Consider the following 22,922-nt stretch of genomic DNA (forward strand, 5'->3'; position numbering starts at 1 on the left):
TCACCTCAGGTGAAAGCAAGATAGATCCACCCAGGGGATCCCAGCCCATTCTGCTGATTCACAAATTGTGAGGAGATAAAGTGCCTGCTGTTTTAAACCACCAAGCATAGGAGTAGTTCATCACACAGGAAGAGATATAACTATCTTCACTGTTAGATTCTCTTCCCATTTTATACCATGTTTCCCCTCAAACGACTGTTCCTTTATCCAAGATTCTAGAAAAGAAATAACAACTGATGAGGCCGATAGAGCCTTAACATTTTTTAAAAGCTTTATAAACTTTTAAAATAACTATGTTAATAAAATCAATATTTATTTGATCACAAAATTATTTTCTTCAGTTGCCTTAAGAAGTAATGCAGAATTGTACTAAGTTTATAAATCTGGAGGCTCTAAAAATGTGTTATTCCTTGGATTCAAGTCCTAGTGTACTTTATGTGGGCATTCACGTTTGCAAAGTGATTCCAGGAAATTTGCGATTTCATTTTACAACTTTGGCCTAAGGAGTCTTATGATATTTTACCTGAGAAAAATAATACATTAATTCCACTTTCAGCTATTAAACCCATGGCTTCCTGTATTTTCTAAATTCCCTATCAGTAAAGAAGACTACGTATAGCGTACAAGACTGTCATGATTAGGAGGAAGGTAGTACAGAAAGAACCTGTCAAATTAGGCATTGCCCAGTCATGTCAGTATACTAACGTGGGGAGCCACAGGCAGCTTGAAGCCTGGAAAAAAGACAGATACAATGTAATGATTATCCTAAGGATCCGGATAATGATTCCTATGATTTTGTTTCAAATATTAATGGCAGAGGATTCTGGGGAAATGATGGTGGCTACAGAGAAGATTTTTATCCCTGAATATGCCACCCCTCCCCTAAATACACAAGCCCCCACCCCCACAAAGAAGAAAGAAAAGCATCTAGGATAGCAAGATCAAAAACCCACAGACAACATCTACAACAAGGTGTCCACATTAACTGCAACACACAGCCAGGTAGGAACAAATCAACAACAGGAAAAAGACCTACATATGTGTATCCCAAGGTGTGTGGGAGGAAGATGAGGGAAGGACTCTCTCTCTCTTTCAGGAGAGCCAAAGGTTACTATGGTTCACGAACTCACTGAGATTGAAAAACTCACTGAGAACAGCGGCAGAAACCGGGAGTGAACGTTGCAGGCTCCACTTTGCAGCTGAGTGCAAGAACTTTGAAATGTTCTGAGGATGCCAAGTGTTCTGGGGTCTGTGAAACCTTGACACCTATCAAACCAAAGCACCATTCCAGAACAAATCCCCATACTCAACAAGGACAAGAAAGAGGAGCCCTGGGTAAATGGGCAGAGGAGGGCCGAGGAAGAAGATTTTAGAAATTTTAAGGTCATTTTTTTAAATTATGTTGTGAAAATAATAGAAGATAGTGAGCCCTGGAGTTCTGAAGCTAGAAATTATATTCTGATCTATGATTCCCTCCTAAAGTGGAAACTTATTTCATTTAAAAATGAGTGACAGAAGAGTATTCCACTCACATCCTGTAGAAAATCAGTGAGAAAAAAAAAAGAAAAAAGAAGGCTGAAAACAAAGTTCCAGCAAATCCTGAAAACGTGACAGAAAGACACGTCCACAGAACAAATGAAATTTATTGCCTGATATTACAGAAAAAGTAAAAGAAATTTTAAAAGGAATAGAAACTGGTTTTAAGAAAAACATAAAAGAAATTAGAAAAATTCAGAAATGAAGTGATTGGAGAATAGCAAGATTTGAAAAGGTGAAAAAATTCAGTAAGTAATTTGTTTAAAAAAAATCATGTCCCGAGAGAAGGTTAAACTAGAAGGAACACAAGTTTGAATAAACACAGTGGATAATGCCTCCTTGGAGAAATAGCTGATTTCAAATCCAGCATAAGAAACGAACAAGATGTTCCTGTTACACCTTGTCATACAAGAGAGCTGGGAAGACTTCAAAGACTACTGTGGTTGTGTGGAAAGGACTCAGGAGCCAACTTGAACAGGATCCGTGAACCTAAGAGGGGACAAGCTCCGCATCGATATTTATAACAATCTCACTGAAAACAACAACAAAGAAAGAAAATACCTCATTAGTCATCTTCAGAAGCTACTTTGGAGTCAACCTTTCTCTCTCCTGTTTTTTCTTTTTTTGTAAAACTGGTAAATAAAATAAAAGAAACATTTATTCTTCCTTTCCTAATTAAACTGTAACTCAGGGCAACCAAGTAGTTGATGAAATCATCTTCTAGCTAGTAAATGAATAATAATCTCATTAGTAGAATATCACCATTTGGTACCCTTAATAAATTAATGGATCTAGACATTGATCATTAATGGCTGCAATGTCACAGTAAGACAGACACTTTATAGTTCCTTTTGGAATTCATCAATATTATCTATGAAGTAAACTTGACAAAAAATCACACCTGAATTATGTCAGTGCTCTAGATCTATCTACCAACTGACAGTAAATACATGGGCCAAAGGAGCATGATAAATATATAAGCATAAAGGGGATGCAATCAGCATAATCCAGACAGTTGGGAACCCTACTGGATGAATGCTTTGAATTCAATGACAAATACTTGCAAGAAAAATGAGCAAATTGAGTTCTTTTAAACCTATACTTTAAAAGAAATTGTGTTTGGATCAGCAGTCAAATAAATAATGGTTATTAAAATAAAAATACATTTATAGGACAATCAAGGAAACATGAACTGACTGGCTATTTGTTGATATTAAGGAATTATTATTATTTGCGGATGTGTGATAATGACATAGTTGAGCTTAAAAAGGGCAGTTCTTGCATTTTAGAAATATGTATACTGATGTTTTCACTGAGAAAAAGAAACCTGGGATTTGCTTTAAACTTGCTGGGGATGATGGTGGTAGTAGTAAGAGAGGGTGTAGAGAAAATCTATTGGCCTGAAATGGACATTTGATGAGAACAATTGAGGAAAGTTTCTACTTCTTTCTTTTTACTTCTGTAGATGTTTGAAATTTTCCATACTAAAACATGTTTTACAAATGCAGATGGCTTGCAATTTGCTCTTCTGAGCTCTCAGAAGGCAAAAAGCCATTCTTAAATTAGGAGCTTTCTTCTCTAGCCAAGAATTCTAATGATAATTGTGTCCCAACTGGCCAGTGCACTCAGATTGCTCTGAGATCTGTTGGTGGAAAAAAATAAAGAGGCTCTTTAGTCTTAGAAGAAAACAACAAAGAGTAAAGGCTGCTGCTAGGTCTAGGGCAATAGTGTAGTATCAGTATAAGACAAAATATTAGTTTCTTCCAAAATCCACTTGTTACTACTGTGTATACTTTTGCAGCAAAATATCTTTTCTACATTGTCAGCATTAAAGTAAATTTACTATTTAGGGGGCATTTAAATTATCATATGCTCAAAGCCTAGAAAGAATCCCCTAGGCTGAAATGACATTAAATCTTATTTTGGCCATTGTAGTGTATTCTCCAGTCCTACTTGCTTTGTCTATAACTGTCCTAAAAAGGTGTGAGGAGATCTGCCAATATTAATGCCAGGATTCAAAATGAGTTCTTTGCAGCTTGCTTCCTTCAGGATCTTCTGCCCTCAGACCCATGTATTTACTTAATGCCTCAGATTATTGTATATGTCACATCTTTCCAACTAGAAGACAAGCTCCTTTAAGGGCAGTGACTAGTCTCATCAACATCGAATTTACTCCAACACCAGTGCTTTCAAAATGTGTGTTGCTTAGTATATGTCTGACCGTAAGAAGTTACAGAAACAATTCTACTCTAACTAAATAATAATGATACTGCTGCTACTATTTCTACTACTGCTGCTAATAAAATGTATGAAATAGAGTATAAATGGGAAAATAAAGATCACACTGGAAATCCCAGACTATAAAATGAATGATCCCAAAGCCACCTGCCAATCCATCGACTGTAAACAGTTACTTGTGAATTGGTCAACATTTAAATGCATAATTGAGAGAAGGGTTAAAACAAATTTTATTACCAAAAAACACAATTTTTATACCTACAATTTTTGAGCTCAACTAACCTGTAGTTTTAACAGAAATAGATGAGATTCCAAGTATTCATTCAGGTTCCTAAATGATCCATTCCCTCTCTTTCCTTATGAAACAATCAGTTATAACTCTAATCATTTGTCAAGGATTCACCAATCTCTACTTCCTTTATTTTCCAAGGTTTGGTATCATTACAAAATTAAGTCCTTTGGCGGAATTTAATAGTGTCAAAATCCCTCATCAATATTATTCACTGGGATAAAATAATATGAAAATTTTAAAAACACTGACTATGTGCTGAGAAATGATCCTTCAGTGATTCACTCAAGGTGGAGACTAGCATTCAGGCTACACCTGAGGTAGAACTTGAATTCCAAAGTGGACCTTTAAACCACAGCTCATCTTCTCTTTGTAAAACCATCAGAAATAAGCCTGTTGCCTGACCTTTGAGATTCTGCAAAGAGACCATATTTACATCTTTTGTCTCTTTTAACTTCCCTAGTCCCCTTCTCTACTTTCAGAATAGTGATTCCCAGATAAGTACAATGAGTTCAAACAGTGTGGTTAAAGGGGTAATTAGTCTGCTCTGCAGCCAAGTTACTCACAGAATAAATAAGTTGACTTTCACAGTTGTTAGTTTCTTCCTGGGCTTTGTTTAGAGGGGTCTCAGCTCAAGCAAGCAGCCTGTCAGCAGCCTGAAATAACTCTGTAGAAATCTAATGGCATATATGTAAAATACGTCTATGAAACCTTTTATGCAATCTTAGATGCATCATTTTACTACTTCTTTAGGCCTGGAAAAGGATATTCAGCTACAAAAGGACAGAAAAGAAAACGTGTATAATGCCTCATGCCTGCCTCACACCCTAGAACCTTATTTTACCCGTTTCATCAGAAAATGATGTATACTGTAAGAAACATTTTTTAAATTATTTGATCAAATATTTAAGTGCACTAAGTCTCTGTATTTCTTAAAGCAAATATAGTTACCTTTCTGTCCCTTTCTAAAAGAAAGCAAAAGATACAGTTCTTTTTTCTTAAGACTCAGGGTTTATGGATATTAATTATTACACTATATTGACACCCAGACATGTTTATAGGAGGCTTTTGAGACATACAGAGCTATTTATTCCCATACCAAATGGCACTTCTTTTTCCTCTGCCTTCTGCTTGTATTTTTTCTGTTGTGATTATATCCTACTGAGGCTGCTACATGTCTTTGTTTGATTTGAGGTTCTAAAAGTAAGACTGTATAGTCTCCTTTTTACAGAAGAATAATGGGTTTTATGACTGTTTGCCTTCAGAAGCCTCCTTTTCCACTCATTCTCATTTCATATCTATGGTGAGGTGTCTAAAACAGATGAGTTAGTTCTGAACTGGTGACATATAAATCAATTATTATTTGATTCATATTCAAAGCAGCTCCTCCTAAAATAGTGGCCTTCCTGTCTGTGGGATGTAGTCTAACCTACTGCCTGGATCTACACCCACCAACATCCATATTTTGTCTATTGTTACCTTGGACACTTGTAGGAACTGAGTGGGTTTCTGTTTCTATAGTGTCCATTGACAGACAAATGAATAAAGAAAATATGGCACATATGTAGAATGGAATGTTATTCAGCCTTAAAAAATAAGGGAATCTTGCCATCTGCAACAACTTGGATGAACCTTGAGGGCATTATGCTAAGTGAAATACGTCAGAGAGAGAAAGACAAACACTGCATAATCTCACTTTTACGTGTAATCTAAAAAAGCTGCTCTCACAGAAACCGAGTAGAATGGTGGCCGTCAAGGGCTGGGGAGTGGAGGAAATGGGGAGTTGTTGGTCAAAGGGGATAACCTTCCAGTTATAAGATGAATAAATCCTGGGAGTCTGATGTACAGCATGGTGACTATAGTTAACAACACTCTATTGCATACTCAGAAGTTTCTGAGATAGTAGATCTTACATGTTCTCATCACACACACACACACACACACACACACAAAACGTAATTAATTGTGTAAGGTCATGGATGTGTTAACTAACCTTACTGTGGTAATCATTTTGCAATATATACATGTATCAAATTATGATGCTGTACACCTTAAACTTATACAGTGTTATATGTCAATTACATCTCAATAAAACTGGAAAGAAGAAAAAGATTCAAATGGAGAAGGGTGAGGCTGGTAGAAAAAAGCCACTGCCTTGAGCAGTACCGAGGTGGGCGGAAAGCCATGGGGCTCTATTAGCACTGCTGGGGAGGCTCTGTTCCCACGTGTGGGGAGGGGGTAGGACAGCACAGCTGTGATCCTTATTGCAGACCCTAGGCAGCCTCAGGCAACTTTTCAAAGTTAGATGCTGAAAACCAATAAATGAAATTATAAGGAACAATTACATAAATGTCTTTATTCTACTTCTGGTCCTCTTGGCAACTTTTTCCATCTAAAAGCTGCGCCCTGCAGTTCTCAAAGCAGGAACATTAACATGGATCAGAAGTTTCCAAACTTTTCATCATCAACCCCTACACCAAAAGAAAAGTTGAATAGTATATGAAGTATCTTGTGTGTTTTTAATATTTATCAAGAGAACATTTAACGGTTAGCTACTATGTGCCAAGAGAAAATAAAAATAAGACACAGACTTTAAATGCAGACTTTGTTCCGGTATTCTTCTTCCTTTTAACTTCAGTATAAGAACTATTGAGCTATTTGCTGTCCCAGTAAGGGGATAAGCAGACGATTACAGAATCCTGTGATCTCTTCCCAAGTTTGCAACTATAGGGTTGGTCCTATAACTTTGTATTTTGATTTAAGGGGAAACTAAAAGAACTTCCTGTCCCAAAGTAACTCTGCTTTGCGGAGACTGGAGGTGCCGTGCAACTGACTTAAGATACTGTTTATTTGTTTAAACAGTTAAATAAGTAGTTTCTATTTAACAAGTGAGCACAAATTTTCACAACAGTACCTACCCCATGACATAACTCAGACGAAAACTCTGAGGGAAAGGAAAACTAGATGGGCAAAAAGTCCAGGTTCCATCCACTGTACATGGGATATTGATAGGCTTGTAAAACTTACAGAGGTACCTGGGGGTACCCAGGAACCCTGGGTATTTAGTATACAGATCAGCAAAGGATGGTGGAAAATAAGATGACACCAGGTCAGGGGACAAATTAAGCAGGTGAAGCTGGTCCTTTATATTCTTTTCCCTTCTGATACACCACTGCTCGTTCATGTCCAGAATATGTTCTGTATCCTCAGTAGACCTACACACACACACACACACACACGTGTGTAGCACACAAACATGCACGCATGCATGCATGTACACATACATGGAGTCCCCAGTCTTCTCAGTTAAAATTCAGCTTGTAGTAACTAAAGAAAATTTATAATGCCCTATATTTTATAGATTTTTAAAATACTTGCACTTTAATAGAAAACTTTTAATGTCTGAAAATCCCTTCTGACGAAGGAAGTTATTTCTGATATTGGAGGTTGACAGTTTCACAGAGAAAACTTCAGGAGCACAGAGACATGCCTGACCCTCTCCCCACGCACCATCTGGGGAGAATTCACCAACACAGAGGCTCAATCCCTCTGCTAAGTCAAAATCAAGTATACCAACATCATTATTTCACAGAGAATACCCTACCTCATGTTAGGCATTCATATGTATTTTATTTGTTGAAGAGAGGAAGAAGATATAAAGGAGGAAATCATCCGAAATTACAGAGTACACCATTTAAGTCAATATAGATATTTAAATTTAAGGTAAAATTAAATGATAATTTGAAATTATATGTGGAGTTTTATTTACTAAAGAATATTTTGCAAAGTTCAACTCCTATTTGAACTTATATTTCCAGAGAAGGTATTTGGTCCAAATGAAGAATACCTTCAATTATTGTTCTTTTATTGCAAGCAAAAAAGGATTTATACTTCTTTTCATGAAATATGGTTGTTTGACAACAGAAGGATAAATATTTTATATTTTTAGAAACAACAGTCAGGCTACTGATATCCTTAATTAGTTTTAATAAATCTGAATGCTTCTTATCATCTACTCTTTAGCTTGTACCTGAGGAGTCGAATACCTCCGGGAAGATATGTGCTCCAGACCCGTAAATATGCAGTTCACAGAGCCCACCACCAGAGGGCAATAAAGAAGTCAAATCTTGAAATCATGGAGTGAAAATAGTGGGAGTTTAAATAAAAGCAACATTTCACAGTATGCTTTTCTGACCAACGTTATATCTAATAACTTAATGGATTGTATGTACATGGATTCTGAAAAGTCAGCAGCACACTTCACTGGTCAATTTCTATGATAAGGGGAACGTAATTGGAGTGTAGAAAAACAGTATACTTACATCTTAAAATTCCACCCCTACAGAATCTACTACTCACTATTGAAAAATGGTAAGAATAGCTTTCTGTGTCTCAGTCACCAGTTAACATTTTCAAGAGTACAATTTATCTTCCTATGATGCTCAAATACACAGGAAAAATGCATATCTAGGACAATGGATAAACTCTATATGACATGTGAAAATAATTCTTCAAATGGAAAAAGTAAAAGATCTACAAGGAACAGTTTTATATGCATTAGTGTGGATATATACATAAAGAGGCTCTAAGAAACATAAAAATCACTTCCAGGAAATAATTTTAGGTAGAAGAGAATTAACATGGATGAGGAAGAAAAGAGAGCTGGTTTTAAGATAGTTTCATTTACTTGGTTTTTTGTGTGTTTATTTATTTGTTTTATTTATTTGGTCTTTGGAATATAAGGAAACAGTGGCTTTCACATCCGTATCCCAGTGGAACAAAGGGACTGAGGTCTATACTGGAGCCCAGCCATTGTTTGACTATCTTGTAATAATACTGGTGAAATACAGCCAAATCATTTGAACTACAAGCATCGTCTCTGACAATAATCTTAAGACATCAACATTATAAATTAAAGAAAGGAAAGAGAGAATACTGTTTTCTTTAGAGAGAAAATACAGATTCTGGATCAAATCAATAATGTCAGCAAACCTCTTGGGTATAAAATATTCTGCGGCCTATCATTTAGATCATGCCTCTAGAAGAGGGAAACTGGGTGATAATTTCCCCAGATTTTATATTTAATTCAAATATTTTAGGTAAGAGGCATCTCTAGTAAAACAATGTATCATTGATTTTTTCCAATAGGATAGCTCACAGGAGTTCCTCTTTCCTTCTCAAATACATATGGGGAAATGGAGGTGGGTGTGGGTTAGAGGAACTATCTAAACAGAGCATAGTAATCAACAGTTTGTTTTTTAAAAATAGAAATTTCTATTTAAATTGTTTCCAGAGACAGGAACACACAGAGACAATTCCATGTGACAACAGTGGAAGAGACCAGAGTGATGCAGCTGCAAGTCAAAAAATGCCAACACCAGTGATTGATGGCCACCACCAGAATCTGGTTAAGACAAAGAAGGATCCTCCCCTTGAGGCGTCAGAAAGAACATGGCCCTCTCAACACTCTGAGTTTGATCTTCTGGCCTCTAGAGCTGTGATAAAATAAATTTCTGTTCTTTTAAGTTAACAAGTTTGTGGTATCTTGTTATGTATGGTAGCCCTAGAGATAACAGTATTTGATTCCTGAGATGGCAACTGTATTCTGACTATGTAATGACTATTCCAAGATGATCAACAGACACAAAGAAAGGCAAAACTGAGACTAAGCCCAGTTCTTTTTATTCCCAGAATAATAAATGATTTTTTAATTAATTTAGATCTCTTTGTCTAACCCCTCTGCTTTTCAAAAGACTGTGTGACCAATCAAGTATTAATATGTTATACTTTCATTTTAACTCATCTCAAATTATTTCTAATTCCCCTTATGAGCTCTTACTTGACCCATGAATTATTTAGGAATATATTGTTTAATTTCCATTTGTGATTTTCAACAAATTTCTTTCTGTTAACGATTCCTTATTGCATTCTGTTGTCATCTGAGAGCACTCTTTGTATTGTTTATATCCTTTAAAATGTACTGAAATTTGTTTTATGGCCTAGCATATAGTATATCCATGTGCATTTGAAAAGAATGTATATTCTGATGCTGTTGGGTGGAACGTTTTATAGATGGCTGTTAGGTCTAGTTGACTGATAATGTTGTGCAAGTTTTTTTATTTTCTTGTTGATTTTCTGTCTGTTCTGCTATTGAAAGAAAGGTATTAAAGTATCCAACTATTATTGTAGAACTGTCTGTTTCTCTTTTCCATTGTCTCGATTTTGCTTCATTGTATTTTGAAGTTCTGTTGTTAGGTGCATATAAGTTTATAATTGTTATACATTCTAGATGGTATAATCATTTTATGAGTTTAAAATATCTTTGTCTCTAGTAAAAATTTTCGTCTTAAAATATATTTTTTTCTGATATTTTCTTAGCCACTCCAGTTTTGTTGTTGTTGTCTTGGTTTGTTTTGTTGTTACTGTTATGGTATATCTATTCCAACCCTTTTACACTTCACCTATATATTTTCTTGACTCTAAAGTGGGTCACCTTCTTGTTGATGTTATATACATATGTAACTGTATATTACATTCAAAAATTACATATATAGTAACAAATTATGGCAGACTTTGAACTGGACCTTTTTTTTTTTTTTTGGTACGCGGGCCTCTCACTGTTGTGGCCTCTCCTGTTGCAGAGCACAGGCTCCGGACGTGCAGGCTCAGCGGCCATGGCTCACGGGCCTAGCCGCTCCGCGGCATGTGGGATCTTCCCAAACCGGGGCACGAACCTGTGTCCTCTGCATCGGCAGGCGGACTCTCAGCCACTGCACCACCAGGGAAGCCCTGAACTTCACCTTTAAATGAGTATGATTTAGACAGTAGAGCTTCCCTACCAAATGCAAATAACTCACTTGAACTCTCTTTTTTGTAAAGGACAGACCAATTCTTCCAAGGGGAATTCTTGAACTCATTAGATATGTGATATTCATTATAATTAGTTGCATTTAACACCACAGAAAGGACTTGGTCAAAGGCTATTTTACTCTTTTCTTCCTCACTGGATGATTAGCTAGGTTCATTTTTAAATGGAAGATATACTCTAGATATTTAAATGTAGGGGATCTCTTCCTTTCAAATCTCAGAAAGAAAGGTGTGCTTCAGCTTCCCTGCAGAAAGCTCTAGTATCTTGCCCCCCTTTTGGAAGAGGAACGAATCCTTCTTTCTCTATTCTTCTTTGTCTTCTTCCCTTCATCAGCAATGAGCCTCTTTATCATTTTTGTCGGCCCAAAGAATAATTTTTCTCTTTCCAGGCCATTCAAAAATTGTACACTAAAAAGTAAACGGAAAGAGCTTTATTTATAAAAATAAAACAGCTACGGCATTAGTTCTTAAGGAGTATAAAACTTTGATCCCTCATTCCAACAAAAAGTCTTGTTAGCATTTAGGGTTCAATGAGAGGCAATACACAAAAATGTTTTGGTGACTCATTTGACATCTTTACTCATAGGTTTGAATTCATAATGGTGAATATCAGACATATTTGTGTTAGGCAATTAAAATTAAATTATATCTAGACGTATTTTAAATTACCACATTAACATTAGCAAGTAATCTTAGAACTCATCTTGAAAGTAAAAGGTACTTTTATACTTTATAATGAAAAAATCAATAAAATGTGCCTTTATGCAGAGAAAATGTAATTATAATACCAATTAATGTTAACTGGTCACTTTTTTATTGAAGTAGAGTTGACATACAATATTATGTTAGTTTCAAGTGTTCAACATAGTGATCCAACATCTAAATACATTTGAATTGGTCACCATGATAAGTCTAGTAACCATATATCACCATACAAAATTATTACAGTATTATTGACTATATTCCTTATGTGGTAGAGTGCATCCCCAAGACATTTATTTTATAACTGGAAATTTGTACCACTTAATCCCCTTCACCTGTTTCTCTCAGTCCCCTATCCCCCTTCCCCTCTAGTAATCACCAGTTTGTTCTCTGTATCTACAAGTTTGTTTCTCTTTGGTTTTCTTTGTTTTATTTTTTAGATTTCACATATAAGTGAAATCATACAGTATTTGTTCTTATCTGTCTGACTTATTTCACTTAGCACACCTAGTACTCTAGGTCAATCCATGTTGTTGCAAGTGAAGATATTTCATTCTTTTTTAGGACTAAGTAATATTTCATTATATATATGTGTGTATATATACACATCTTCTTTATCCATTCATCTATTTATGGACACTAGTTTCTTCCATATCTTGGCTATTATAAGTAACGCTCAAATGAACAGAGGAGTGCATACATCCTTTCTTATTAGTGTTTTTCTTTTCTTTGGATAGATACTCAGAAGTTGAATTGTTGGATCATATGGTAATTCTATTTTTAACATTTGGGGGAACCTCTGTACTGTTTTCCATAGTGGCTGCACCAATTTACATTCCCACTAACAGTGCACAAGGGTTCCCTTTTTGATGATGGCCATTCTGACAGGTGTAAGGTGATATCTCACTGTGGTTTTGATTTGCATTTCCCAGATGATTAGTGATTTTGAGCATCTTTTCATGTGTCTTTTGGTCATTTGTATGTATTCCCAAAGCAATGTAACCCCTATCAAAATACCAATGGCATTTTTCACAGAATTAGAACAAATAATCCTAAAATTTGTATAGAATCATCCAAACAAACAAACAAACAACCTCCAATAACCAAAGCTATATTGAGAAAGGAAAACAAAGCTGGTGGTATGACATGCACTGATCTCAGACTATACTACAAAGCTATAGTAATCAAAACGTTATGGTATTAGCATAACAACAGACACATAGGTCAGTGGAATAGAATAGGGAGCCCAGAAATGAACCCACAGTTATGTGATCAATTCATCTACAACAAAGGAGGCAAGTACATACAATGAAATAAAGACAATAAATGGTGTTAGGAAAATTGGACAACTACTTGTAAAAGAGTGAAACTGAATTATTTCCTTATACCATACATAAAAATAAATTTAAAATGGATTAAAGACTCACATTTAAGACCTGAAACCATAAAACCCCTAGGAAAAATACATTGACATCCATCTTAGCAATATTTTTGTGGGGTCTATCTCCTCAGGCATGGCCAACAGAAGTAAAATTAAACAAGTGTCATTATATCAAACTGAAAAGCTTTTGCAGAGAGGAGAAAACCATCACAAAATGAAAAGGTAACTTACTGAATGGAAGATTTTTTCAAATGATATATCTGATAAGGAGTTAATATCCAAATTATCTAAAGAAATCATACAATTTAATATCAAAAACCCCCAGATATTCCAATTTAAAAATGGGCAGAGAACCTGAACTGGTTACTTTTTAAAGTGTTTGATACAGTACTTAGATGCGTTCTTTCTTCATTAGCCTTGAATATCAATACTCTTAACATCTCTGTTTATAAATGAAGAAATTAAGGAATGGAGAGATAAATGACTTGTCTAAGGTACAAAGCTTATTACAAAAAAGATTATACTAAACCAGACCTCTGATTCAGATTCCTATACTTTAATCATTATGGCTTACTGCAGAAGATTAGAGACAGAATTTGACATTGAAAGCTTAGATTCCAGTTTTTAATGAGACTTCTTCACCATGCCTTTATGTCTAAGGGAAAAAATTCTGGTCTGTACTGCCATTAATGGTAATACTGCTTTAGAGAATTGTTCTGGAGGGAAAGGATATTATTCAAATTTATTTTTAAAGTTTTTTTTTTTTTTTGGTTTGACTTTGTTTCTTAATTTTCTCATGCTAGGATGGGAGGGCAAACAAAACCTAAACTAACAATACCAACTATACGTGTGTGTGTGAGTGTGCCTGTACTTATAAGTATGAAAATACAACTTACAAGAAAAGGCAAGGCCAGAATCTATAAGGCTAAGGATTTTGACTTTATCTTAGATGCAAGAGAAAGCAATTAATGAAAAGATAGTTGTGTAGATACTAGGCTGTTCAAGTAGAGCAAAGGAGAAATGGTAGTGGCTAAGATGGTGGCAATGAAGATGAACAGAAACATTATAAATGTGATGAGAGAGAGAGAGATGAGATTCCAGAGGACCTAATGATGCAGTCTATGCAGAAAGTGAAGAAAAGGAAGGAATTGAGGACCATTCCCAGGTTTTTGCATTGAGTTACTTCTTGTGTGAATCATGGCACCATTCACTGAGCAAGAAAAGATTTGCAGGATGGGACAGTTTGGAAGAAGGAATAATTGAAGTTTCATTTTAGACATCTTAGCTGTAGAGACGTCAAGCAGTGTTCCTCATATTTCTCCAATGAAAAGAATCACCTGGGGAATCTTAGTGCACATATGGATTATCACCTTTTCTGCTAGAACTTCTGGTTTGGTAGTCTGAGTTGAACACAAAGTACTGGATTTTCTCACACTGCAGAAGAAAAAAAAACACACTGAAGGAGGTGGGAAAGAGCTAACCTAAGTAACTTTGGAAAATAGCATTTTAATCTACTGTAATTAACCATGCACAATATATACTGAAAAGCTAAAGACAAAAAGAAATGTACACAAATATTGAACTTGTTAGTAAATTTATTTTTCACACGTGTACAGGTTAATGATTTTTAAATATTTTATGTGTATTCCAGAATTGAGCAAATGAATAAATAGACTGCAAATAATGAGAATCAGGTTTCTAATTGTTAAAGAAAAGAGCTACAAATAAGGAAAGGGTAAGGGAGGCTAGAATAAACCCTGTGGTGTTGGATTGGAATCAAGGTATCAATTTGAATTCATATATCAATTTGAAGTTATATATATATGTAGATAGACAGATGATAGATAATGTGTGTGTATACACACACACCCAGATAGATAATATGAAAATAGAGATACTTGGATATTTTTATGTATTCGTATATATATTTTTAGCTCTCTCTGCTGAAAACACAATGAGGTAGCTTGGATAGCGATAAATCCACCTCATACCAAGATCCTGGTTTCTGAATACCATTATTAATGCAAGAAACAAGAACTCCATGGAGAAATGACTGATTCAAGGCTGAGACAGAGGAAAGTACAAGATGGGTCTGGAGCATTTTGTGGTGTCAGAAAGTAAGATATTACTCCAAAAATTGTATGGCCATGTAGGAAAAATATAGGAGACAGCTGGAAGGAGTACCAGTGACCAAATATGGAACACTTTGAGAAACAAAACTATTAATGATAGTAATAAATTTTAACCCGTAGAATAAAATAAATATCCACAAGTTCACACTGATGTATGTATATATATAAACAAATAACCAGATAAATACATAAATGAAGAAGAAGAACAGCTCTTTCTTATACTCCAATTAGAGTTAATAAATGTAGAGGGAATGATGGGAATAGAAAATGAACAATCATCAAACACCACAGTAAAGGATGGAGTCAAAAATTATTGATGGATGCTAAAATTAGTATGGGAAAATTAAACAAGAAGCAGAATATTTGAACAATCTCAAATAATTACAAAGGGAAAAATAGTGATTTTGCAGCTATCATTATAACTAAGTCATCAACTTTAGCATCCCCAGTAGTGAGACACACAGATTTGTTTGCACCTCTAATATGTACTGAAAATGGCATATCTCTCCTGAAGTGTTCTTGTCAAGAAATACATATCCTCAGTCTAACCATGAGAAAATATCAAACAAATCCTATTTGAGAAAAATTCTACAAAATGACTGGCTAGGATTTTCCATTAGTTCAAGGTCATAACAGACAAAAAAAGACTGAGGAACTATCCTAGATTAGAGAAGAATGGGGAGATATGACAAGCAAATGCAATAAGGGATCCTAGAATTGAATCTGGACCACAAGACAATAGGCAATATTTGAATACGAGTCTATAAATCATTAGTAGCATTGTCACAATGTAAACTTTCTGCTTTCAATAATTATACTCTAGTAATATAAAATGTTAACATTTGGGGAAGCTGAGTAAAGGGTATATGGGAACTCATACTGCTATGTTTGAAGTTTTTTGATAAATAAGATTTGATAACACAGTTTTATAAAATCTTAGTTTGGACATTTCTGAACCTCTTTTTTGTTTCCTTATGGAAGAAAGCTGCTTGTTTAGGGTTAATACTAATTCAGTGGGGGTAAGATTTACACAGGACCAACCCTAACAATAATAGTGTGTGGCACAGGAAACAACTTTAAATGGCCATTTCAAGGACCAATATACTTAAGTGTATACAATGAGTAAAATGGATGAACTACACAAATTACTGAGTTGAAAAACCATAGAATCATAGAATTTTCTCACTGTAAAGGCTCTTACTTTCATAACTTTTCAGAACTTTTCCGTTCCTATGGGTAAATACCAAAGAGCAGGATTACTAGATCACTGTATGGTAAAAGTACGTTTATTTTGTAAGAAACTGCTAAGTATCCCGCTAGCCATAAATGAGAATTCCAATTGTTCTGCATCATCACCAACTTCAGTATTTCAGTTTTGGGATTTTAGCCATTTAAATAGGTGTGTAGTGGTATCTCATTATTGTTCTAATTCAAAATTCACTGATGACATGGAATGTGTAGCATCTTTTCATATGCTTATTTGCCATGTGTCTATTTTCTTTGTTTAACCATAGTAGTTTTGTTGGTTTTTTTTTTAACCAAGGCCTGCTAACTCTTGTCCTCCTGTGTCTATTTATGTTGCCTTTTTTCTCTCTTTCTTTTTTTGAACTTTTGATCATTTAGTCTTTTTCCTGGTTATGTCCAATTATTTTTTTTTTGAAATTAATTTGTGCTTTAATGATAAAGTTGAGGAAGGTAGAGCTATTATGTTCTTTTTGGTAACTATTGGGTATTTGTGAATAAATTAGAAGCTGGTGTTTGTATCAGAAGTCAGAAAAGATTGTCAAACCAAATTATAGGCCAATGCTAATAAACCAATTCTTAGGTTTGCTTCTGGATTTTTACCTTTTCATATTATACAACAGTTAATCATCCAAATATTTTAAATTTCACTCTTGGATTAATTCAGATCCTCTGCAATCTATATCTTATTCCAGAATCAGTTTTACTGGAATATGATTTGGTATTTTGCAATGAGACACCATGGTGAGATTGTATATCTCTAGGAGGAATATTGCTGAAGGTGTTATTTACCACAGCAGGCAGTATCTCCTTCATGCAGGCCTAGGGGAGTAATTTTTCTTTGGCTTCAGGGCCTAAGTTGAATTTTTTCTGAGCAACTGGAACATTTTGATTCTATGGGCATTGGAGATATTATAATTGTTTGTGATTCTTTTTTTGCTTTGGCTGTGTATCAACTTAGAATGTTTTTAGCCACAATTACTGACAATAGCTTAAGTAGGTTTTTCTTTTTCTTTTTACATAGCAAGAAGGCTGAAAATAAGTAACTGCTGGGATTGGCTCCACATCTCATCTGGGAACCAGTGTCTCTGAATTTCCTTCAGACACTGGATGAACTAACTACATGTCTAGCTGTAGATCTCAAATGTTGTTGTGCATTGGAATCATCTAAAGGGCTGATAAAGCAGACAGAGGCCCAGGCTCCTTGAAGAATAGAGCCTAGGCCTTTTATGTGGTCACTAAATTCCTCAGGTGATTCTAATATTGACCAAAGCTTGAGAACCACTGCTCTAGCGGAAGGGAGAAACAGGCAAAATTCACTCCTTTCACAGGCTCTGTCTTCTTAGCTAGAAAAAACAATTTCAGAGTCAATCCAGCTTACCTCCTCTTATTCCTCCTCTAAGGAAAGCTGGGGAAGGACCTAACTTTTCAGAGATCAGAGAACTCTGTCTGCTAGCAAACCCAAAATTTGGTGTTAAGGAAGAAGCAAGTTGTTGGATGGGCAAAGGACAGTAGTTTGGGGCCAGAATTGCTAGTTATTATACAGGAACTTATTTTATATGTCTTTATTTGGTAACTTTATTCTGAATTAGTTTTGCTTTCCTATGCCCCTCTGATTTTTCTATTAAAAATTAGTTGTATGAATTTATGTGATCTATCAAATTGTTTTTGAAATATGTGAGTATGGCGATTATGATAAAATTCTTGTACCCTATGTTCAAGGATCACTACTTTCCTCATTATCAACAGAAGGATCCAGGGGTGGTGACAGAAGGATCCAGGGGTGGTGATTTTCTTCTGCTTAGTTGCCTCGAGGCTATAACGAGGAGAATGCTTGCATGCTCCATTTTCTACTTTCATGCTCTTTGTCATGAAGCAGGCTGATTGGGTGATTCATAGAATCCAAGTTAAGCTGAGACTCCCCCTTGATTAGGTACAACTTGGGATTTGCTTCTCCTGGCAATTTTCTTTTTTTTTTAATTTTTTTTTAATTTTTATTTTTTTTATTTTTGCTTTATAACAAATTTAATCAGTTATACATATACATATGTTTCCATATCCCCTCCCTTTTGCGTCTCCCTCCCACCCTCCCTATCCCACCCCTCCAGACGGTCACAAAGCACCAAACTGATCTCCCTGTGCTATGAGGCTGCTTCCCACTAGCTATCTACCTTACATTTGGTAGTGTATATATGTCCATGCCGCTCTTTCACTTTGTCACAGCTTACCCTTCCCCCTCCCCATATCCTCAAGTCCATTCTCTAGTAGGTCTGTGTCTTTATTCCTGTCTTACCCCTATGTTCTTCATGACATTTTTTTTTCTTAAATTCCATATATATGTGTTAGCATACAGTATTTGTCTTTCTCTTTCTGACTTACTTCACTCTGTATGACAGACTCTAGATCTATCCACCTCATTACAAATAGCTCAATTTCATTTCTTTTTATGGCTGACTAATATTCCATTGTATATATGTGCCACATCTTCTTTATCCATTCATCCAATGATGGACACTTAGGTTGTTTCCATCTCCGGGCTATTGTAAATAGGGCTGCTATGAACATTTTGGTACATGTCTCTTTTTGAATTATGGTTTTCTCAGGGTATATGCCCAGTAGTGGGATTGCTGGGTCATATGGTAGTTCTATTTGTAGTTTTTTAAGGAACCTCCATACCATTCTCCATAGCGGCTGTACCAATTCACATTCCCACCAGCAGTGCAAGAGTGTTCCCTTTTTTCCACACCCTCTCCAGCATTTATTGTTTCTAGATTTTTTGATGATGGCCATTCTGACTGGTGTGAGATGATATCTCATTGTAGTTTTGATTTGCATTTCTCTAATGAGTAAAGATGTTGAGCATCCTTTCATGTGTTTGTTGGCAGTCTGTATATCTTCTGTGGAGAAATGTCTATTTAGGTCTATTGCCCATTTTTGGATTGGGTTGTTTGTTTTTTTGTTATTGAGCTGCATGAGCTGCTTATAAATTTTGGAGATTAATCCTTTGTCAGTTGCTTCATTTGCAAATATTTTCTCCCATTCTGAGGGTTGTCTTTTGGTCTTGTTTATGGTTTCCTTTGCTGTGCAAAAGCTTTTAAGTTTCATTAGGTCCCATGTGTTTATTTTTGTCTTTATTTCCATTTCTCTAGGAGGTGGGTCAAAAAGGATCTTGCTGTGATTTATGTCAGAGTGTTCTGCCTATGTTTTCCTCTAAGAGTGTGATAGTGTCTGGCCTTACATTTAGGTCTTTAATCCATTTTGAGCTTATTTTTGTGTATGGTGTTAGGGAGTGATCTAATCTCATACTTTTACATGTCCCTATCCAGTTTTCCCAGCACCACTTATTGAAGAGACTGTCCTTCCTCCACTGTACATTCCTGCCTCCTTTATCAAAGATAAGGTGACCATATGTCCGTGCGTTTAACTCTGGGCTTTCTATCCTGTTCCATTGATCTATCTTTCTGTTTTTGTGCCAGTACCATACTGTCTTGATTACTGTAGCTTTGTAGTATAGTCTGAAGTCGGGGAGCCTGATTCCTCCAGCTCCATTTTTCGTTCTCAAGATTGCTTTGGCTATTCGGGGTCTTTTGTGTTTCCATACAAATTGTGAAAGTTTTTGTTCTAGTTCTGTGAAAAATGCCAGTGGTAGTTTGATAGGGATTGCATTGAATCTGTAGATTGCTTTGGGTAGTAGAGTCATTTTCACAATGTTGATTCTTCCAATCCAAGAACATGGTACATCTCTCCATCTATTTGTATCATCTTTAATTTCTTTCATCAGTGTCTTATAATTTTCTGCATACAGGTCTTTTGTCTCCTTAGGTAGGTTTATTCCTAGATATTTTATTCTTTTTGTTGCAATGGTAAATGGGAGTGTTTCCTTGATTTCACTTTCAGATTTTTCATCATTAGTATATAGGAATGCCAGAGATTTCTGTGCATTAATGTTGTATCCTGCAACTTTACCAAATTCATTGATTAGCTCTAGTAGTTTTCTGGTAGCATCTTTAGGATTCTCTATGTATAGTATCATGTCATCTGCAAACAGTGACAGCTTTACTTCTTCTTTTCCAATTTGGATTCCTTTTATTTCCTTTTCTTCTCTGATTGCTGTGGCTAAAACTTCCAAAACTAGGTTGAATAAGAGTGGTGAGAGTGGGCAACCTTGTCTTGTTCCTGATCTTAGTGGAAATGGTTTCAGTTTTTCACCATTGAAGACAATGCTGGCTGTGGGTTTGTCCTATATGGCCTTTATTATGTTGAGGAAAGTTCCCTCTATGCCTACTTTCTGCAGGGTTTTTATCATAAATGGGTGTTGAATTTTGTCGAAAGCTTTCTCTGCATCTATTGAGATGACTATATGTTTTTTCTCCTTCAATTTGTTAATATGGTGTATCACGTTGATTGATTTGAGTATATTGAAGAATCCTTGCATTCCTAGAATAAACCCCACTTGATCATGGTGTATGATCCTTTTAATGTGCTGTTGGATTCTGTTGCTAGTATTTTGTTGAGGATTTTTGCATCTATGTTCATCAGTGATATTGGCCTGTAGTTTTCTTTCTTTGTGACATCCTTGTCTGGTTTTGGTATCAAGGTGATGGTGGCCTCGTAGAATGAGTTTGGGAGTGTTCCTCCCTCTGCTATATTTTGGAAGAGTTTGAGAAGGATAGGTGTTAGCTCTTCTCTAAATGCTTGATAGAATTCGCCTATGAAGCCATCTGGTCCTGGGCTTTTGTTTGTTGGAAGATTTTTTATCACAGTTTCAATTTCAGTGCTTGTGATTGGTCTGTTCATATTTTCTATTTCTTCCTGGTTCAGTCTCGGCAGGTTGTGCATTTCTAAGAATTTGTCCATTTCTTCCAGGTTGTCCATTTTATTGGCATAGAGTTGCTTATAGTAATCTCTCATGATCTTTTGTATTTCTGCAGTGTCAGTTGTTACTTCTCCTTTTTCATTTCTAATTCTATTGATTTGAGTCTTCTCCCTTTTTTCCTTGATGAGTCTGGCTAATGGTTTATCAATTTTGTTTATCTTCTCAAAGAACCAGCTTTTAGTTTTATTGAACTTTGCTATCGTTTCCTTCATTTCTTTTTCATTTATTTCTGATCTGATTTTTATGATTTCTTTCCTTCTGCTAACTTTGGGATGTTTTTGTTCTTCCTTCTCTAATTGCTTTAGGTGCAAGGTTAGGTTGTTTATTCGAGATGTTTCCGGTTTCTTAAGGTGGTATTGTATTGCTATAAACTTCCCTCTTAGAACTGCTTTTGCTGCATCCCATAGGTTTTGGGTCGTCGTGTCTCCATTGTCATTTGTTTCTAGGTATTTTTTAATTTCCTCTTTGATTTCTTCTGTGATCACTTCGTTATTAAGTAGTGTATTGTTTAGCCTCCATGTGTTTGTATTTTTTACAGCTCTTTTCCTGTAATTGATATCTAGTCTCATAGCATTGTGGTCGGAAAAGATACTTGATACAATTTCAGTTCTCTTAAATTTACCAAGGCTTGATTTGTGACCCAAGATATGATCTATCCTGGAGAATGTTCCATGAGCACTTGAGAAAAATGTGTATTCTGTTGTTTTTGGATGGAATGTCCTATAAATATCAATTAAGTCCATCTTGTTTAATGTATCATTTAAAGCTTGTGTTTCCTTATTTATTTTCATTTTGGATGATCTGTCCATTGGTGAAAGTGGGGTGTTAAAGTCCCCTACTATGATTGTGTTACGGTCGATTTCCCCTTTTATGGCTGTTAGTATTTGCCTTATGTATTGAGGTGCTCCTATGTTTGGTGCATAAATATTTACAATTGTTATATCTTCTTCTTGGATCGATCCCTTGATCATTAGGTAGTGTCCTTCTTTGTCTCTTCTAGTAGTCTTTATTTTAGTCTATTTTGTCTGATATGAGAATTGCTACTCCAGCTTTCTTTTGGTTTCCATTTGCATGGAATATCTTTTTCCATCCCCTTACTTTCAGTCTGTATGTGTCTCTAGGTCTGAAGTGGGTCTCTTGTAGACAGCATATATATGGGTCTTGTTTTTGTATCCATTCAGCCAATCTGTATCTTTTGGTGGGAGCATTTAGTCCATTTACATTTAAGGTAATTATCGATATGTATGTTCCTATTCCCATTTTCTTAATTGTTTTGGGTTCGTTATTGTAAGTCTTTTACTTCTATTGTGTTTCTTGCCTAGAGAAGTTCCTTTAGCATTTGTTGTAAAGCTGGTTTGGTGGTGCTGAACTCTCTCAGCTTTTGCTTGTCTGTAAACGTTTTAATTTCTCCATCAAATCTGAATGAGATCCTTGCTGGGTAGAGTAATCTTGGTTGCAGGTTTTTCTCCTTCATCACTTTAATTATGTCCTGCCACTCCCTTCTGGCTTGTAGAGTTTCTGCTGAGAGATCAGCTGTTATCCTGATGGGGATTCCCTTGTGTGTTATTTGTTGTTTGTGCCTTGCTGCTTTTAATATGATTTCTTTGTGTTTAATTTTTGACAGTTTGATTAATATGTGCCTTGGCGTATTTCTCCTTG

General features: G+C 35.6%; 1 long non-coding RNA gene across 1 annotated transcript in view; it reads right to left on the bottom strand.

Moving 5' to 3' along the window:
- The window catches only part of LOC309798861, a 292,612-nt gene that overhangs the window by 255,007 nt on the left and 14,683 nt on the right, over positions 1-22,922 (bottom strand). The window lies entirely within an intron of this gene.

This window comes from Mesoplodon mirus (genome assembly GCF_964341445.2).
Source record: "Mesoplodon mirus genome assembly, chromosome: 1".
Classification (NCBI taxonomy): domain Eukaryota; kingdom Metazoa; phylum Chordata; class Mammalia; order Artiodactyla; family Ziphiidae; genus Mesoplodon; species Mesoplodon mirus.